Below are 20,763 nucleotides of genomic sequence, written 5' to 3'. Positions count from 1 at the left end.
GCAACCCCTCTTATTGAGTTTCAGCATTCATCAGAATAAAATGTAAGGATAATGTGTGAGTAAAAGGATTTGTGTCTTCTGAGCTTACCCTAGCAAGATTCCTACTTCTGGCTCAAGCAATGCCCCTGGTACGGCAGTTCAATATAGTTCTGGTTATGTTTTTTTCAATAGTTATCTATTGATCCCCAAGGCACAGTTAGGTCATGCCTAGACATGACACAGATCTTGGGGACAGGGAGACAGCCTGATAGTATTTACAAAAAGTGATCTGTGACACATTCACAAGAAAGCCTTGACTTCTCAGAAAGTCAGGAAAATGTCACCATATGGTGATTTTCTCCTTATAACTGATCAGATAAGCTTACCTTCACACATTACTGATCTTTGGTGGGGCCAGAATCCCATCTTGGTCAAAACAAGTGCTATTTTTTGGGGGGGGGCTCAAGGGTTTGCAGTACCAGCACATTTCACCCCCCCCCCAATGTTAAAGTATGGAACTTACTGTAACAACAACTTCATGGTGAGTGCCAGCAACAAGAAGAAGCACTGCTCAAACCATACACACTGTGCAACAGGAACGTACCTTGGTTACACATGGAGACGATTGTTTGAAAGGTCTCTCTGTCAAACTGTGTGTGTGCACAAACATGTCAGAGAGAAATGAGTTGACAAGTTTTTCTCTCTCATCCCTTCTGCTTCCACACATAGGGAAGGTTTGATGTGGAGCTGCATTCGGTTTCAAAAAAGTCATTCTCCACATTAATTCTAAAATGATCCACTCTCCTGAGGAGACTGCGCCATGCGCCAGCCTGTAAGTATGAAACAGCACTCAGCTTGGACTCCGGCCTTTGAAGCCTCCCAGTCTGTTTCAGCAAAATCGTGATGATGCTTCCGCTAAAACAATCAGAAGTGCTGACCTCCAGTGCTATATCCTCATGTCCTCACAATACGCACAAAAGGTTGTTTATTTTTAAAATGAGCAACAACACTAGAATAACTAATTGGCAGAAATTGTTGTTTCCTAATGACTTTCAACTATATCCCCCACACCCACATTCTTCTTTCTTGTAACATCTCACTCATTTAGCCAACACAGCTGACAGCAAGACCCAGCTCTGTTCTTGGAGGCTTCTCCTTCCCCGTTGCCAGGCATTTACATTTTGAGCTTAGTATTCTTAAGAATTAATTAATAGGTCCGCAGGATTGAGGCTGCGGGCCCAAGAACAGTAAAGCTGTGGATGGCAGGCCCTAAGGCTGGTAAAATTGCAATACACACTGAACAACCATTTGGGATTTAAATTGGCCACAACTTTATTGATTACAGGTGTCAATAGGCCTTGGTGAAGGCATGGGATGTGTATCCTGAATCAATCACTCCATCTCTTGGTTGATTATTTTGGCAGCATTCACTGAAGTCACAGAGAGCCCTATGACACACACCAAATCAGGGCAGCCCACCCAAAATCACCGGGGTGAAGCTATGACTCATCAGCTCCTGTCTGGGTGTCTGTTGGAGCAGCAGAACTGTAGGGGTGCTTCGGAGCCAGCCTGAATCTATCATGCTCAAAAGGAAATGAACAGGGTGTGCAAGTGCATCTGAGCCAGCTCTATCCTGGCAAACCTGGCACCCTGGCAGGAGTGAGCCAGTACCCATCCACGATGCCCGCTATCACTATCTGAGGAAGATGACTCACCTGTACTGTCCTCACTGTCTGGCTTGTGGCATTTGCTGGACTCCTGATGCTGCTTCTTGTGTGGATTGGCATTTTCTGTTGCTCTTCTGAGGTGGTTCCTCACTAGTAGAGTTGGAGGAATCCGAAGGTTCCACTGGATGCTGACACCCCCATTTGCAGTTTTGAGACACAATGCAGCCTAGGCACAATGTTATAGCCTCCATTGCCTGTATGAAGCCCTTTGAATTGGAAGTCCTTGCCCTGGGTACGCTTGGTGCCAAGGAGCCTTTTGAAGATGCAACTGTTGCCAGGGCTAAACACTTAGCCTTCTTGACAGTATGTCTGGCCTCCTTAGTTCTCCTCACAGCTGTGGATGCTGCTGATGAGGTGACCAGTGCCCCCCTGGGTGACAAGGGGTACAATTACAAGTTTGGAGGGGGCAATGCAGAGTGCACAGGCAATGGCACATTTTTAGAAGGCGTAACATGGATCTGAAGGATGCCACAGAGATAAGGTAAATCATTAATCCCAACAATACAGCCCAATCAAAGGAGAGAAAGATAAATTGCTACTCCTAGCACCACACCCTATTCAATGGAGAATCAAAAGTGCTCTTGACAGTGCTCTTGCCAGTCAATTTCAGCACTGCCAGTCAATTTCAAGAACTATATATAAGCTTAAGGAATGTAAAAGTATCCCTGTGACTGAGTGGGTTACCTTAAATATTGTCCCCTGCCAGTTAGCGAGGCGATGGCAGGCAGTGTTACTGACTCAGCCCTGAGTACCATGCTGGACAGCCCAATGGGAGCAGGGGAAGGGAATTACCCCCCTTTCACACACTGCCCTGTTGGTCCTACAGCTGTCTGCTACACCAGAAGTGCAACTGGAAGCACTAGGCTCCCTAAGTGCTGCCCTGTTAGCACAGCTGGGAGCTGGAGTGGTTCCCTCACCCCAAGCACACTTGGTAGTGCTGGACTCCCCAGTGGGGGAGGGGGAGGGGAGTATCTCGTCCCAGGTGCCGCCCTGGTGGTCACTTACTAAAAGCACCCCCAAGTAAGGCAGCACCACTTAAAGTGGAGGGAGTGGGGATTATCCTCGCAGCGCAATGCTCCTCTGACTCCCTCACCTGGCACCTGGCACTCCCCATCACCGCTGCCCACTACTGCCCTGCCTCCAATTGCATCTTGGCATTTAAAAGTGCCTTTGGTTTTTCACCGGGCCAGTGCCCAGTCCCAGCTTCCTTCTTCACTGAAAAACAACCTCTTCAGCCACTTCCAAGGCCCCAGAACTTTGCTCCTCTTCAGCTACTGTGGGAGTCTCCTGGAGATGTCCTTTTTTGTAAGAGACCAAGCTTCAACTGAGAGTGGTGCCCAGGCATGGCTTTCTTTTGTGCCCAGAGTGGACCAGAGGGAAGGCAGGCAGGTGAAAGGTTCCCTCTGGTTTGCCCCCCAGGCTGTGCCCACAAGCTCACCCATGATTGATTGGCATTGTGGGTGTACCCTAGACCCCAGGGCAGCCAGGGAGGAGGAGGAAGTGATGGCCTCCCCCAGCCACCCGGACCCTGGATGGGTACCTGCTGGCACCACTCACCCTGACCTGCAACAGCCACCTCCTCACAGACAGAGGTAAGCAGCCATTATTGTAATTAGGTGCAGGGTGAGAGCATAGAGACTGGAACAGCTTCCTTCTAATTGATATTTGCCCTGTAAACAATTGAGAGCTGCTCAATTGTGCAAGGACAATTTCCTTTGAGATATGCCTTACTGTACCCCAAAGAGAAGCAGATTTTCAGCGGTGCACTATGCACTATGCAGCTAAAACAAAAGGCAAGGTTTTATTGTGGGCTTGTGGGGGGGGGGGGAGCAGAATCATGAATGAAACTCAGCAAATTTTTTTACAAGTGTTTGTTTTTCAGATATGCCAGAACACAACCCTCACTTGTAAACAGAACAATCATTTGGAAGTGGAGACCAGCCATCTTCTTCCCACCCAGACTTCTTTGCCAGATACCTAAATGGAATTGTGCTTGCATGCCAATGCTCAAGCCAGGTCTGCTAACATTCTCGGGAATGCCTTCTCCTCCCCACCCCCCTAGTTCCACCATGTTTCTTCACTTGCTTTGCTAAGCTGCCTCATTATGCAGATGAACCAGCTGACATCATGCTGCCTGCAAGGAGACCTACAGTTTAACTGCTGTCTTCTATAATTTGTAAAAATATGGATAGAAATCCAAATATTCCTTAGCTAAGAAGCTTTTAACAGGACTGGAGGTGGGGAATGAGCGTCCATGGGAAGGAGTTTGGTTTTGTTGCTGTTGTTGTTTTGGTAAGCATTTGCACTGCGTTGAGTCAGAGTAAAGTACCATCTGGAATCTGGTAAGCCTGGCAGGACTCCACTGAAAGGAAAAGCCTATATTAGAGCCACATTCCATTCATAGCCATAATTAAAACATCAAATAGCATATTAGGCAGAATTTTTAAAGGACATTATTTGTACCTTGTAATTAAACACACACATTAGTTCCCCCTTAATATGCTGTATGCATCCAACCACATATTTGCCCAGGCTTATTATCTCCATCTCAGAAGTGAATTGCTTCCTTCCTTCCATCTGACTCATACAGTTAGCAATTTCTTAATAAAACCCATACATTACAATAGTGATGGGCCAAGGCATCTTGTCATTTCATGTGCTCCGCCAGCCCAATGGGTCTTGGATTCTCACACTGTGCTAATCCTGCAGCTCAGTGGAGGGTTGCAACACAACATCCTATTCGCCATCAACCTCTCCCTTTCCTGTGTCTTTTGATGAACCCCAGACTCTAAATGTTTGATACCTTAATGGATTGTGCATGGATTTGTGAATCTATTCATTTGGGTAGTGAAGTACTTAGCGAATGTTACCCTAGTGAGCACCTTGAGTCATCTTCATGGTAAACTGGGATAGCTTTGTTGGTAGAACACGAGACTCTTAATCTATGGGTCATGGGTTTGAGCCCCATGTCAGGCAAAAAAATATTCCTGCATTACAGGGGGTTGAACTAGATGATAATCATGGTCCCCTGCAATTCTACACTTTTATTGTTTTTATCCAAGTGACCTCTCCCAGCTGACTGCTCTGCTACCCTTGGGCTCTGGCAGTCTCATCATATCTAATGCTCTCCAGCTTTAGTAGTCCAGGGTGCTCAGGTGCCTCCTCAACACACCTTTAAGGCAAAGACAAGCACCAATCAGTCAAAAAACTAATCTAGTTCTGGGAGCCAGGTGGAGTCACCCATATTAGGTGGAGAGCAGAAGAGGCATGTTCCCTGCTCTCACCTGAAGTTTATGGGGCCTTACTGAGGGATTATTAGCTTTCTTTATATATATATATATATATATATATATAAATAATTTTTATTAACAGGCCAATCAAACCATATTAATTCCAAATCACATTAGTTCCAAATTATACAGCCAAATTTTTAAAATTTTGTTGGGGGTACCCATACTCCGCGCTCCGAAAGGGAACCAAACATTGCTCTTGCTGCTGCTTTAATTTCACAGTTCTATCCAGTTCTGTCCAGATAGTCTCCTTATTATTTTTCTCATCTTCTTGTTGTAATCATATATTACTTTCTTTGAGATCTCTGATAATCTTCACAAGGGTTGAAAACAAAAATATCCTGTGTGGATTTTACACTCTCCAGGAACCATATCACATAAAGGACAGCCGCCATTTCCACACCTCTGTAAACAACATTCTTACAGTCTGTCTGTGATTTCCACCGGCCTGCGAAACTGTATCTCAGGGGAGCTCTGCTGGGTCCAATTCACATTCCATACATTCCATACATTTACATTCCAATGATCACGGTCCTCCTCCCCCCGTCCTCCTGTAGGCAGGCCGTCTTGATGAGTCTATTTGAAACTGCGTCACAAAGCTCCGTTCCCGATCTTTCCACCAGCCTTTCTTTGTTCTTTGTTCAAAAATTCATTTCCACACAGCTTTTAATCTCCAGCTTGTGATTATTAAATTGCAACGATTTTTTTCTCTCTGGGAGGGAGGATTATTGGGTACTCACATAAGACAAAAAAAGAAAAGTTTTTTCCCTCCCCCCCCTTTCCATTTCAGTTCGACATACCAGTCTCTTAATGATGAGTCTTCACTTGATTTATTATCCAGCCCGTTGCTCCACACACAGAGGTCCCATTAATCAGCAGTCTTTACACCCTATCTTCGCTTGAAGTATGTGCAATTGCTTCTTTATCCAATTATATATTTTGAAGTAATGCAAACCAGTGCGCGATAAGAGATAGCATCCGGGAGAGCGGCCTCACACGAGGGCTGTGTGCCAAGTGCCCGGTCACCCCCTTCTTTCAAATCCGGGGGTGAATTATGGGCACCGCTGGCAAGGCAGTCCTCCCCATCCCCTGGGGGGGGGGCAAGGGAGGCTACATACTCCCATAGCAGCCTCTTAATTACCTTGTGTGGGTTGGAGAGATGTTATTGTCGGCCATCTTCCAATGCGCCCCCTGGTGGCCCCAGGGATTATTAGCTTTCATGTTGGGGCTCCTGGGGCACCAAGTGCTCTAGCAAATGCACACTACATGCATTTGTGATCTCAAGCAATCAAGTGTTCTGCTAGCCTCCCAGGGTGGGAGAAAATGTGGCATCCAATTTGAAAATGTTCATGAAAGGATTTAATTTTATAGAGAATGGCATCTTGAAGTAAAGGTTTTTCAGGGAAGAAACCTACTGGATCTGGTGAATCATAATTCCATAAACAACAAATAAATAGTAACAATCCATTATGTTTGGGTTAGTATATGAACCTTAAGTGGTTATACAGGATTCTTGGTTTTTTTCCAAGATGGCCAGGCATTCTCAGATAAATGCAGCAAGGCTGAAAGCTAGCGACACCTTGATTGCCAGTTTTGTAACTCAAGTTAAGTATCTTCTCAGTTTTCTAAATCAAATCAGTGTTTTGGCAAATGGCTGCTACACTGACAGCAGATAAGTACTTGGAGTCATTTCTCATCATGGTACATGAGCTCAACTGGAGAAAGAGAAATACATTCTTTACTACTAGAGTGCTGTGGGTATGGAAGACCATGACATGATTTAGACATGGGCAGCCAAAGGTGGTAAGGATTTTATGATAGGAGGGACATAAGACTGGAGAAGGTGGTAATCTTTTCGAATGCTATCTTTTCATGCAACTAGGAAACTATTAGTATTAGGTCCAGCAAAAAGTTGGGGAGGGGCAAAATGAAAATGCATTCTGAAGATTGTATAAATGTTCACTTCTTCTGAATGCATGGTGACATCTTGAACATCAGATGCTGCAGGACTACAGTTCCCATCATGCCTGTCTCTTGGCCATGCTGGCTGGGACTGATAAGAATTTGAGTCCAACAACAACTGGAGAGCCATGGGTTTTCTTACCCCTAATTAATACATATGCATGGAACAGATCATGTGCAGAAATGCATAGTCAGTGCACTTGCTCCCTCATTGGAAATAATCAGCCCTTGCACATGAGTTGCCAATATAATTTTTTGGGGGGGTGGGATTAGCTCAAAACAAACTCCCCTTCTAATCAACTGGAACTTACTGCCAAAACAAGTCTATTAAGCTGCACTCCAACAGAGTTTCACTTGACATTGCTGCTGTCTACGGAACTGTGAAACCCCTTCTGAATCCCAGCCAATCAGGCCTAGACATTTGAAGCCTGGCTACAAATCCATTAGAGCAAATAGGTATTTCACTGACAGCGTGTGGCCTGGATCAGTGTCTGAAAGAGACATGCTGTCAGTGAGTGGGTGCTTCTGGCATTCTACTGAGCAGCTTGATATTAAACAGGAAGTTGTTGTGATGGCAGCAGTGTAACAGGACATGTGGGCCGTTTTGATGGGAATATCAAATGGAAAGCTCCGACCCAGGAACTTTTGAATATTTCAGATCTACAAATGTCACAGCGAAGAGGACACTGAGCAATTTCTAACTTGATGGGAAGTTAAAATGTTAATTGTCCTATTAAACTTGGGGTAATTCTACTCAGTTTTAAAGATTCATACAAAACTTATGTTTTAATGTACAGTAATAATGTACAACAAGGGAATTGTTGGGTGGCATGAAACAGCTCAACCAATCAAATGGATTGGAATAATACACATGCCCAAGTCATGACTTACATTTTCAGTTTCAGCTAGTTCAGGGGTGTTGTGGTTGTTGTTATAAATAACCTTTTACTATTAAATGTTCTGTCATCATAGGTTCTACCTTGGGAGCCGTAAAATGAATCAGTTAATGTGGAATGCTTGGGAACAAACCCATTGATACCACAATCCTAACGACATACACACAGGACTAAACCCAACTGAGGAATGTATCTCCAGGTAAATGTGTTTACGATGCAGGCATTAGCATAATGAATTAAAGGTAAAGGTACCCCTGCCCGTACGGGCCAGTCTTGACAGACTCTAGGGTTGTGCGCTCATCTCACTCTAGAGGCCGGGAGCCAGCGCTGTCCACAGACACTTCCAGGTCACGTGGCCAGCGTGACAAGCTGCATGTGGCGAGCCAGCGCAGCACACGGAACGCCGTTTACCTTCCCGCTATAAAGCGGTACCTATTTATCTACTTGCACTTAAGGGTGCTTTTGAACTGCTAGGTGGGCAGGAGCTGGGACCGAATGGTGGGAGCTCACCCCGCCACGGGGATTCGAACCGCCGACCATGCGATCGGCAAGTCCTAGGCGCTGAGGTTTTACCCACAGCGCCACCCGCGTCCCTGCAGCATAATGAATTACATGGACTTAAATCCAAGTGTTAAGAATTACATTGTGTATGGAACAAGATGCTAGTCATCCATTTGCAGCAGAAGTTTCAAATAGGACACATAAAGCAGGAACTGAAATCTGAAGTCTCCAAACCATCCACTGATGTTGAAGTTAAAGGAATAGAAAGGTTAATGATGTTTAAAAACAAAAACAAACAAGATCTAATAATTCTGAATACATTGCACACCAGGTGACAACAGTATTCTTATATTTTATCCAAAATTTGGAGTACCAATTAAAAAATCAGACTTGATGGTATTAAATGTTGTATTTCTTTATATGCTAGTGGAAAGGTTCAGTGTCCATATTGATTCAACAATGGTATTGTTTTGATTATGTTTTATTGTATTTGTAATATTTTGTTGGAAACCGCCCAGAGTTGCTGGGGAAACCCAGTCAGATGGGTGGGGGTATAAATAATAATAATAATAACTATTATTATTATTATTATTATTATTATTATTATTATTATTATTATATAGATAAAAATAGTTCCTTGAACCAGCTTGAGCCATTTCAGCTCTAAGGAGGTTCCATTCTATTGTACATTTCCTTCTAGATGGGAAAAGATCAGAGATATTTGGATAAAGTGCTTTAAGTATCATGCCCAGATTGTGATCGCTAAGATCCAACAAACAGTGCTTTCATTAAAAATAGATGTTAAGACTGAGCCTGAGTTTGCACTCACCCTTTGCAAATTATCTCCAACAACCAACTTTGGTAGCTCAGAGACCACCATCTATCCTATGCTCCTGTTATTTATTTTAGAAGCAAAAGGCTTCTAAATCTTTCCCAACCTTTATGGCTTCTCATCATTTTAGGATTATTATGATTCTTGGCATGCATTTTGCTTTGACATAGAAATATTTTATAAGGACATTTTGGTAAAATGTTGAATTCTCCTCCTTTCGCCTTCTCATCCTTGCATGCCTCCTTTTCATAGGCTGCCTTCCTTGAATCCTTCTTTTGAATTAGGTAGCCCACTTAATCTGAAGCAGCTGTGATTACCCTCAGTAGGGTAAAGGAACTATTGCCTGGCAGCAGGATGTGTAGGCCAATGAAAAGGTTCTTTGTGTCAAAAGCAATCACACACTAAGTTAAATTTTCAACCTATCAAGCTTTCCCCCCTCCTCCATGCATGTTAAAATTACATTCCTGGAGTGCGGTTTTCTTGTGCTTTTATGATAGATGCCATGCAGATCCCATTAAGAGTGTTCCATTTCAACAAAATGTGTAGGAGCCTTTCACTTCTCTGTTTTAATTTTAAAATCTTCACATATTTATTATATTTTAGAATTAATGCTGTTTTTAAAGCACAGGAGGGAGAGAGAGAGAGAGAGAGAGAGAGAGAGAGAGAGAGAGAGAGAGAAACAACAATGCATTATAAGCAGATTGCCAGAATAGGAGGCCTTGAAAGTTTTAGGAACTGATAAGATTCATTCAGTGCTGTCCAAATCAAATGCTATGAGGGGGCACCTAGCCCATGTGTGCAATGCCTACCATCCCTTATACTGTCATGCCTCTATTCAGGTCATTTTTTTTTTAACAGTGATGCTTTAAAATAGATGCCTGCAGCCCAATCAATATATGAATTTCACTCAGCCACCAGCTCCACCGTTTCTTGAACCTCTTTGGCCTCTTAGGGTAGCCCAGTCATACTGCTGCAGTCATATTGCAGTTGCTATCTATATTGGGTTTGAATTGGTTTTTATGTACCATATTTTTCGCCCTATAGGACGCACTTTTTCCCCTCCAAAAATGAAGGGGAAATCTGGGTGCGTCCTATGGGGCGAATGCAGGCTTTCGCTGAAGCTTGGAGAGCGAGAGGGGTTGGTGCGCACCAACCCCTCTCGCTCTCCAGGCTTCAGGAACACATCCGCAGCCTAGGCAGCCCTGCGGGAGTTCCCGCAGGGCTCCCCATGCTGCGGATAGCAGCCTGCCACCCGGCGCGAGGGGCGCCCTGAAGCAGAGTGCCCCTCGTGCTGGCAGACATCCGCAGCGTGTTGGAGCCCTGGGGAGTTCCCCACAGGGCTCCCCACGCTGCGGATAGCAGCCTGCCGCCCGGCGCGAGGAGCACCCTGAAGCAGTGCGCCCCGCCCGCCAGACAGACATCGGCCAGCCCCACAAGCTCGGGGGACAGCAAGGAGGCGCAGCGCCACCATCCCACTGTTCCTCGACTTGGTTCGGTTTTCCCGACCTGGTTTTGGGGGGGAAATAAAGGGGAAATTTTTTTCCTTTATTTCCCCCCCAAAAAACTAGGTGCGTCCTATGGGACGAAAAATATGGTATACATGTATCTGTTTTATATATGTTTTTATTATATTTCAACTCACTTCTGGATTTCTCAAGGGAAGCAATTCATGAGGAGGAGGTTGAGGATGTTTACTGAAAAATCTCCCTGTCATGATTTAGCCTCTAGACCTGCTTTTCCAAAGCTGGTGCCCTCCAGTTTTATAGTCTATACTGGCCAACAATCAGGATTATGGGAGTTGTAGTCCAGAACATCTTCACCAGGTTGGAAACGGCTGCTTTAGAGTCAGCTGTGTTGGGCTCCCTTTGTTGTCTGCCCGTCCCCCATCCTTTACCTGTTTACTTCCTGACAAGTCCAGCCTTACGTGCAATGCTGAGGAATGGTTCCCTGATCAGAAACCCTGAATTGTCCACCCCAAGCCCTGCCTTATTTCTTCCCCCAAACACCAAGCGAAGGGGGTGTGTGTCTTAGATAAAGCAAGAGGGGTGAGGTTTAAGCACACAGTCTATTCTAAGCCCCGGCAGCCTTTAAAATTTCACAGGGGGCTCCCGATTTAAGTGGTACCAATGGAAGGGATGGCAGGGTAAATAAAACCCACGCTAGAAGAGTAATAAATCAACAAATGGCAGGCACAAACACACGCTGCCAGCACACACACACACAACTTAAAATTAGAGAGGAACAGGCAAGGACATTGGAGGGGGGAAACGTAAAAGCACCCTGGCCAACAAATTAAAATGTAAGGCAAACCCACTCAATCACCAAGACCAGCCACGCAATCGGACGGGCAAGGGCAATAGAGGGAAAAATATATAAGCACCCTGGCCAAAATTAAAATAAAACGCACAGCCACCAAGGCAGAGGCAGGGGAAGGAAAGTGAGGAGACAAGGGAGATAGAAAGACGGCACTCACACTCAGACCTCGCTGGGGGTCGAGAGACCACATGCTGGGCAAGGGAACAAGCTGCAGCTTAAGAAAGGTAATTTGCACTTAGACCGCCCAAACAAATCTACCACCAGGAGTGGGGGAAATAGAAGGTTAAATGTAGGTTTTTACACAGAAAAGAGGACACAGCAAGACAGCAAGGCAAACCTGGATGCCTAGGTTTTAAAAAGCAGTAAAGCAATGAGCGCACGCAAGCCTCCTAAATTTAAAAAGGCAAGCCAGGAACCAGACAGCCTCCACACACACAAACACCCCCGACTCCAAACCTCGTGGCTGAGCTCTTCGCTGTGATGACTCCTAGCTGACTCCAAGCTGACTTGCGACGGGAAGGTGGAAAATGAGGCCGCATGGCTGGCGCAGCAGCAAGTTGAGCTGCAAACCCCGCCCCCTCCAAGCCACCCGATTGGGGGCTTACCTGTGGGTGAGGTGCGCCAGCCAGGTGAGTGGGGGGAGCAGGGGGCAATGCCCCCTGCATGAGGCAGACATCAGGTCCCGCCCACAACCCCTCCCCTCTTTGCAAGAGGAGAGGCTTTAGTGCCTCATCACTATCCTCTCCTTTAGGGTGGGCAGATGCCAAAGAGGACAGGGCAAGCTAAAATTTCCTTGTCAGCATGACAGTTAAAGGTTCAGGGACCCTGCTCTCTTTTACATTTGGCCATATAGTATTGAATCATTCCCCTGTCTTTTCTAACCTCTTTTCCCTTCACTGAACTTCCCCAGTGGCTACCTGCTCTGCCATCTTGCTGGGAGACTCCCGGCTGCGTTAGCCTGCATGCATTTCTATATTCTTTATTCTTGTGCCAGTCCTGTTGAGAGTCTATATTATTTTCATATCTGTCAAACTGACTACCTTTTATTCTCTTATAGAAACTGGACTGCAAACATTCTGACAGCTTCTTTTCAAAGCAATCCAAATATTTGTGTGAATTGTGAGTCCTTAACACTTCAACTAATCTGTGGCAGAAGCTACAGCACAAATGCACTCCAAATTACCCAGAGCACTCCAACTGTACATGCTTCAATCACTGTGTTGCCAGTCTCCATAGCTTCTGTGTGAACACTGCTCAAAGGAGAACGAATAAAAGATTTAATGTACGAAGTCTTTGTACTAGAGAGCTGATACTTCAAATAGAAACAATAGCTAATTTGCTACACAGTGAGTATTTTCTATACCCTGTAGTCTCTTAGAGATCACCATAATCTGGACTCAGTCTTAATATTCTTTAAAAGGCAGATTTTACAGCTTATGAGTACTGATTATTTTACAGTTTCTGTCAATGTATCATTCACCTTTGGTCTTTTGTCTGATGTTGGTATTCTATACTATTTAGAATGATCGCTTTTTCTTGCATACCTTTTAGTCTAAAAGACTTTAATTAACTAATCTGATGATTCATTTTTAAATATTTTATCCCACATTTTGGCCACACGGTGCTCAAGACAGCTAAAAATAATAATACTGGTACAATAAGATATAATTAAATTGGATACAGTAGCTATAAAATACATTTTCAAAACAACAACCACGTAACATCAAGTCATATAAAACAGCAATATTTACAAGTCAAATTGTGGACCAAGGCCTCAGTCAATCAGTCAATAATCAATATTTGTCTGCTGGTGGGTGCTCATTAGATATGGGGCTATTCAGGTTACCCTTGGCAAGGTGTTCCAGCGCAAATGCTCTGATAAAGCTATAATGGAAGAAGTAATTATCTGTGCCATTTAAGGATGCTGCATAAATTCAATTTAGTTCACATTTGAAGATGCAGCTATCTTATCAACACTTTCTGAAAAAAGATGCAATCCAAAACACAACTCTCCTTTGAAATTTGCACTTCTCTGAATGTTGCAATGCAGTTCTCGGCCACAAAATGTTTACAAAAATGCATATACTGAATTAAGTGTGCGTTTTAAAAAAATATCATTGGAAGTAGTATTACGGGAAATTGCTTCGCAAAAAATGTGTCTATTAGACAAAACTGCATACAAAAATGTATATTAGGAGAAATTTACACTAAAATGCTGGTTAATTTTCAGGATCTCCTGAAAAAGTAAAAACAAACTAATGTGGGAATGTGGCGAAATGAACTTAAGGGTGCAAAAAATAAGAACCTGAGAAAAACCAGATTTGACAGAAATGCTAGGGTTAATCCTAACTCTAACCCAATAAAATGCTGCATCCTTGTGACTGCACTATCAGTGGGCCTCAGGACTCTGGACCAAGGGCTTTGGTCGCTGTCAGAACACTTTCACAAATAGGGCTGTTCAAATATTATGCACTACACATGTAAGCATGCATTGTATGAATGACTACATATGCTGGTTCTCACCTTCAACTCAGGGACTGAACCCCTCAAAAATGTAGCGTATCAGTCACGGGCATGGCTGAACTTGCACTGTATGCATGTGGCTTATATTATGTCCCAATTAAAACAGGAGATCATTTTACAATGAAGACCCTTAGGTAGTGAAATGCATGGATCCTAGTAGTAATGGGGCGTGTCTCCTTTGTGAAATACATGGAACAAAGTATGATGTGTGTGCCTTATGGGGCAGTAGTGACAACTGTTAGACTTTTCAGGCCACAATTTCTGAATTAGGCAGAAGACAGAAACTTCCAAGTCTTAGATTTCCTTCTCTCAGGCATATTTGTAGGTGCACTCTATTCTCATGGTAGACAATCCGAAAACCATCCTGATTTGGAGAGGACTGTTAAATGACAGCCTGTGTAGTGAATGGCAGTCTCCATAGTCCAGAGCTGTTTGACTTGAAACTGGTTATGAATAATCAAACCTGCTGTTAAACAGATAAACACTATGCTTCAATGATCAGCTTTCGATTCAAGTAGTGTATGATGATAGATAGATATACAAGCCTGCTTCACTCTCTGTTGGGCACCTAAGATGGTCACCTCACTCTTCTGGCCTTGCTGAATTAAGAATAATAACCTGATGCTCACAACACTTGTGAGAGAGAAATGTGAAAAATTAAAATTAAATGGGCAGCTTTAGGCTTTGAAGGAACACTTTGGGGATGAATGCAACTGCTGGCTTGCTACTATCATTTAATTAAGGGTTTCAAAATGAGTGTGGAACCTTCAGAAATAAAGGAGACTCCTGGTTTCACAAAACTGCCATTCAATGACTATTGGGAGCTGTGACCCCCTCACATGCTTAGTTAACATTGATTTCAAATGCCTGATTTCAAATGGCTTCATGTTAGTCAAACAAAATGTATGCTTACAGGAGAGCCTGCTGGACAGTGTCTGCCAAGTCTTTAAAAGAGGCAAACAAAATGCTTTACAAATATGTTTGTAATCCATAGAACAAGGAGATGGAATCAATTTCCCCAAATCAAGGACAATTAGTATTCATATTTTGGTAAATTAGCACTCATGAACATTCCCACCTCTTTGTGTTTGCCTTTATTGTAGAGAGGTTTCCTTAGCAACTAAGTCATCTGACCCACTTAATTCTCTAGCACTGTTATTATAGGTTCTCAATGGAAAGCAAAACAAAGGTTCTCTTTCCATTGAGAGACAAATGGAATGAAAATCATTCCACGTGGGAGAGTGAAACCATTATCTAGATCACCACCTGTGCCAATCTCACATTTGCCTTTAAATTGAGTATAAGCATTGGTACCCATCCAACTATGTGCTACAGTCCTAATAAATGAACTGGTGAGGAGGATATCCTCATTTCCCCTCCCAAACAGACTGGCGCTGTTGCTAATTATCTGACAAGGATATGTGAGCTCCACTTACTTCTATACGTGACCCAACTAGGAATATGCACATGGAGGACTATTTCCAACTTTCTCCCAATTTTGCGCTCTATCCAACTCAGAGTAGACCCATTGAAATTAATTGATTGGCTGTGTTAGGTCCAGCACTTTCAATGAGTCTACTCTAAGTAGAATTGGATACAACCCTAATGATCTGTAGCTAGAGAGGGCCAAAAGGTGTACATATCACATCCTGAAAGGCCATATACCAGTGCCTTTAGGGTGGGCTACTTTAATCTTCTTTTTGAAGGGTTTCAAGGAACAGTTGAAAGACTCATTTATTTCAGACGCTGTCCGTTCCAAGTCTAGTTTAAAGATATGGAATTTTAAGAAATCCAAGGAATAGCCTTGAACTCACCCAACCCACCAACAGCTAGAACTTGGAGAGTAGGCTGAATGGGCACACAAATCGCTGGTCACAGTCTTCAGTCACTTCACCTCTATGATATGTATTTTCATTTAAATTATAGCAATTGGGTGCAATTCAACATTACATTCTTCCAACCATTTCATCTGAACAGGCATTCCAGCTTGCCAGATGGAACAATACTTCTCTCCCCCCCCCCCAATGTTTTTTTACATGAAGCCTATGAATCATTACCTTCTGCCTTCAAGTAATTGCTTCAATCACAGCCTACTGGATCATTTGTTGCTTTTTGAAATTTAACCTCTTGTAGGGTTTCTAGCATATTGTAATGGCTGATTCACACAACTGAAAACTTAGCACATTGCATCTGGCTGGCTGGCTGGTAAAGAAGCTGTCATCTGATGGCTTCATTGCACCATCTCAAATATGTTTTCAAAGTATGAATCACTGATGTGTGGGTAAAAGATACTTGCCTCATAGCATTCTGAAAATTATTTTGATGGCAGGAAAGCAAACCTTCCAATGCTGCATTTGATGAGGCAACCACTTTGCCAACTAGCCGAGTATTTACCAGGGAGTACACAGAAAAACAGTTCACAGTTGGGTGCTTCAGATAGGAGATTGACTGATTCTTCTCAGAACAACCGACTGATGGCTTGCCCTCTCCTTATTATCTTCTTTTAATCCTTAGAGATAGGTTAGGCTGGGAGACCATGACTGGTGGCCCAAGGTCATCCAGTAATCTTTATGGCTGAGTGTGTATTTGAACTCTTGTCTCCCATGTTGTGGTCCAACACTTTAACCATGGCCACACATCTGTTGTGACTCAGGCTTAGGAAACATGAAGCCTCAGAAGAAAATTAGCAGATGTCAGATTTACATGAAACTGCATTCCCATCTTCAAGTCACAATCTTCAAGGAGGCCTGTATCATTAACATTGTGTTTACTAACTCTGATTGTAACTTGACAAACTGCTTAATCTGAAACAACTTCTGTGTTGTCCCTTTGAGTATTTAGGACATGTCTACAAGAATTAGACTGTGAACTGAAGACTCTTTTTCTTTAGGCCTAGAAAAATATTCAATTTTTATATCTGAACATCTGGCATTGATTCACCCACAGTGATGGTTTTAAGTCATTCTGACAGTTAGGAATTCTCTGAGTATCGTCTTTTCATGGATTGTTCATATTTTAGTGAATTTCTTTTTTTATTATTTAATTTTTTATTACTATTCAAAAGGGAAGCAGAATTATATGATTTGATAAAATCTGCCATAAAATTACTAGACACTAAATAAAACTTACTAATTTATGGTAAAAATGCTAATCCTATTTACCCAGGAGAAACTCCATTGAATTCACTACGACTTACGGTATTTCTGGGTAGGTAGACATGATTAGGACTGCATGGTAAGAAAGTACAGTACCATTCATGACACCATACATTCATTTCCAACTTCTTCTAATTCTAATTTTCATCCAAATAACTAATTACTACATCCCTTCTCTTTACAGTAAGTTCATATTTATATGCAGTCCTAATTAAAGAAATATATTTTATTAACTCCAATTGTTCCCAGATTCTCTTTAGCAAATCCTTCTTGCTTGGCTTTCTATGTTTTCTCATGTTTTTGGCAAATAAAACTGTAGCTATTGTAAACACATGCAATACTCGTTAATTCTCATTTCTTATATAGTTCAGCAAAAATGTCATTAGGTCTCATAGTATGTGCTAACCTGAACTATTTCTGCAATTAATATTTATTAATTTATTAATATTGCAATTAATTTATTAATTTATTAATATTGCAATTAATAAAATCTAGTAAATTGTGATGATAGGCAGGCTCAGTGAGAAAATATGTAGCAGCATGGAATGCTCCTGCAGAATTGCACCCCTGAGCCAGTCATGCCCCCTCTCAAGATATCCTTTTCACCTTCCCCCGGCTTTCCATCTCTCCCAACAGTGAGGTCACATCTACATTTAAAGCACCTACATTTACAGCACTATTATACCACTCGTAACAGTCATGGAAAATCTTGGGAACTGTAGGATGCAGTCCATTCCCACTGAGCATGCTCAGTCCTCATTGAGCGGCCTTTGAATTTTGTCCCCACCCCTTCAGATTTTTTATTGTGAATACCTTCCCCTAAGCCCACTGATGCTTTTCTCGTGTGTGTGTGTGTGTGTATGTAGTGTAGTTTTCAGATAATGAGTTTGCATTTCATTTAAAAGAGTAAACTCCAAGTCCTCTGTCAATCTAGTGGGATTTGCATCATCATTAATCTAATGCTTGTTTAATGCAATGTTGTAGACAGGGAAATGTCTCTTTACATTTAATTATAAAAATAATTTGAACAATGTAACCAGATGCTCATGATTATACTGTGGTCAAAATAAAACACAGCAATGAACTCAGCAGCATGATAAGCATAAGGTCTGTGTATTGTTTTCCATTCTACATTGTAAAGAAAACATACGTATTTCTATTGCATTTTTTAAAAAAATATCAACATCATCATAACGTTGTACTTACAGAACAGCAATTTTAAAATGCCTTCTGACTCTTTATTTCAATAAAAGTTTTCCAGTCAATTAGTTGACAGTGTAAGAAGATATATCCTAGACTGCTGCTGCTTAACAACGTGTAATTGCTAATGATTTTTCTTATCTTTTTCATACAGTGTTTCTTAATTTAAACCTATTATGTTGCATTGTCAAGTTACTTCCACATTTTAATCTATTTCTTGTTTGGAGAATAAAGGATTGCTATGACCTATGTTCATAGTTAAAGGAAGGCCTTTTCAAAAATAAAATAAAACAACAAAGTAGATTGCCCAATATGTCCTTGAATTAAGGAATTCTGGCTTCAGGGGTCCACTGAGATCCTGCATCACTGATATTAATGCATTTGCTTGTATCTATATCTATCTCCAAAAATGCATTTTGCACCTGTTCTGCCTGTGCAAGGGAAGCACCCCATTTTCATTAACCCCTCCTACCAGCATTCTAAGTCACATCCCACGATGTTCCAAAGGATACGCCAACCCTCAAGATTTGGGGGGCATGGAGACAAAATTGGGATGGAGGAATTGGCAAAAAATGCGCTGCCCCAAGACCCACCCCCAAAATAAATACACACGGACACTTATATTTGTTTAAGTTTTTGGGCAAAATTTTTGGCCACAACTTGAAATACAATCACATGAGTGGTATTGGCTTAGGCATTGACTCCCCACTATAACTGGCTCCACATCTTAGGGTGATCGTCCAATGGGGTAAACCAAACGTGAGAGCTAGGTTGATGAGGACCAACCTAAGCTCGCCACCAGGTTCCTGTGGTCCTGGCATGGCCCTCGCCCTTCAAGCGGACTTCGGACGAGATCCAGAACCCCCAGATTCCTTTAACGGAATACCCAGTTCCTGGAGGGGCAGGTGATGGCCTCCCCTCCCCTCCCCACAATCCAACTGAGCCAATGCCTAACCGCCACCTTACAAGTTGTGACAATTTGCTAAGGGGTAGGTGAAAACCAAATGGCTAAAGCTAATCTGCCAAATGGGAAAATTCCTACCCAGCCCCTGTTCCAAAACAGGCGACCCAACCAAAGCAAGGTCAAGCGACTCTACCTAAGCTAGGGAGGGTGGGCAGGTGTTCAACAGTGCAAAGCAAGTGCCCCTCCTTGCGTCACACTGCTGTTTTTAAAGCCCCTGGGATCACACCACCCACTGGTTATTGGCTAAAATCGCCTGGTGTGATCCCAGGGGGATGGCCAGGACTCCTTGCTCCTCCCCTCCCCCATTTTAACCCTATCAGGTGAGCTCTTGGGTCTCGAGCGCAACCAGGACCCTCTGTTATGAGGATCCCATTTCTGCTGCATCTGCAGAACAGCAGCCTTTTGCAGGAGTCAAGATGGTTTGGCCAAATAGCCCCACCCATGAAGAGTAAAAGCTTTGAGACACTTGTGGCTGGTTTTTTTTTGGGGGGGGGGTCATATTTATTTGGAGGCTGCCATTGACAGTGGAGAGAGATAGTAGGTGGTGTGCCAGACCCAGAAGGGGAAACACCAAAGTAGCACTACTCCTTTGGGTCTCTCCTTCAGGGTGTGATGAGGCCAAGACCACTCCCCCATGGGTAACTGATTGTGGATGAGCTTGTTCCTAGGTCAGAGATTGGTGGAGAAGAGATGTAAATTAATCTGACTTCCAAGTAAGTGGTGGAATGCTGGGCAGCCATGTCTCTGATAAGGGTATGAATGCAGCTAGTGAATGGGATGTTGTAAGGTGTATGTCTGAACCCACATATGTGTGTGTCATGTGTATAGACCCTACTGAGATGAACAGAAGCTTTTGCATGGATCCAGGACGTACACTCTTTGAAAATGCATGTGTAAGTTGAACCCCTATGTCTAATAAAGAATCTGTCCACACTGGAAGGTTAAAAAAAAAAAGGCTTATTACTCAGAAATGGAAGACATGAAATGGGTATTACTTCAGACAGAAAGTTTATAGTATTGTGGGCAGCACATAATGATTTAGTAGATACAGACACCTTAATTCTAGTCTCAAAGCTGGAACTAGTCTCCATATTGTCCAAAATGCATATATTCTGGTCACTGTTGTCAGTTTATTAGATAATGCATCATCATACAGAGAGCTGCAGTTTATACCATGTTTTCTACCATTTCTTGTTCAGCTACTGCAGTTTTTTCCTATAAATAACCAGAGACTGTATCACTGAAGTCAGGGGAGCCTTATGATTGACAATGTGCTGGGAACACTGTCACATCACAATGCAATTAGCTAGGGTACAACCACATTGATTTCAGTAGCTCATGAGGTATGCCAAGCATACAGATAATCAGAGGTTTGAATGAATGGAAGTGCCATTTACATAGTATTGCATTGTAATAGG

This window comes from Podarcis erhardii (assembly GCF_964252035.2).
Source record: "Podarcis erhardii genome assembly, chromosome: 3".
NCBI lineage: Eukaryota > Metazoa > Chordata > Lepidosauria > Squamata > Lacertidae > Podarcis > Podarcis erhardii.
This window is presented reverse-complemented; position numbering follows the sequence as displayed.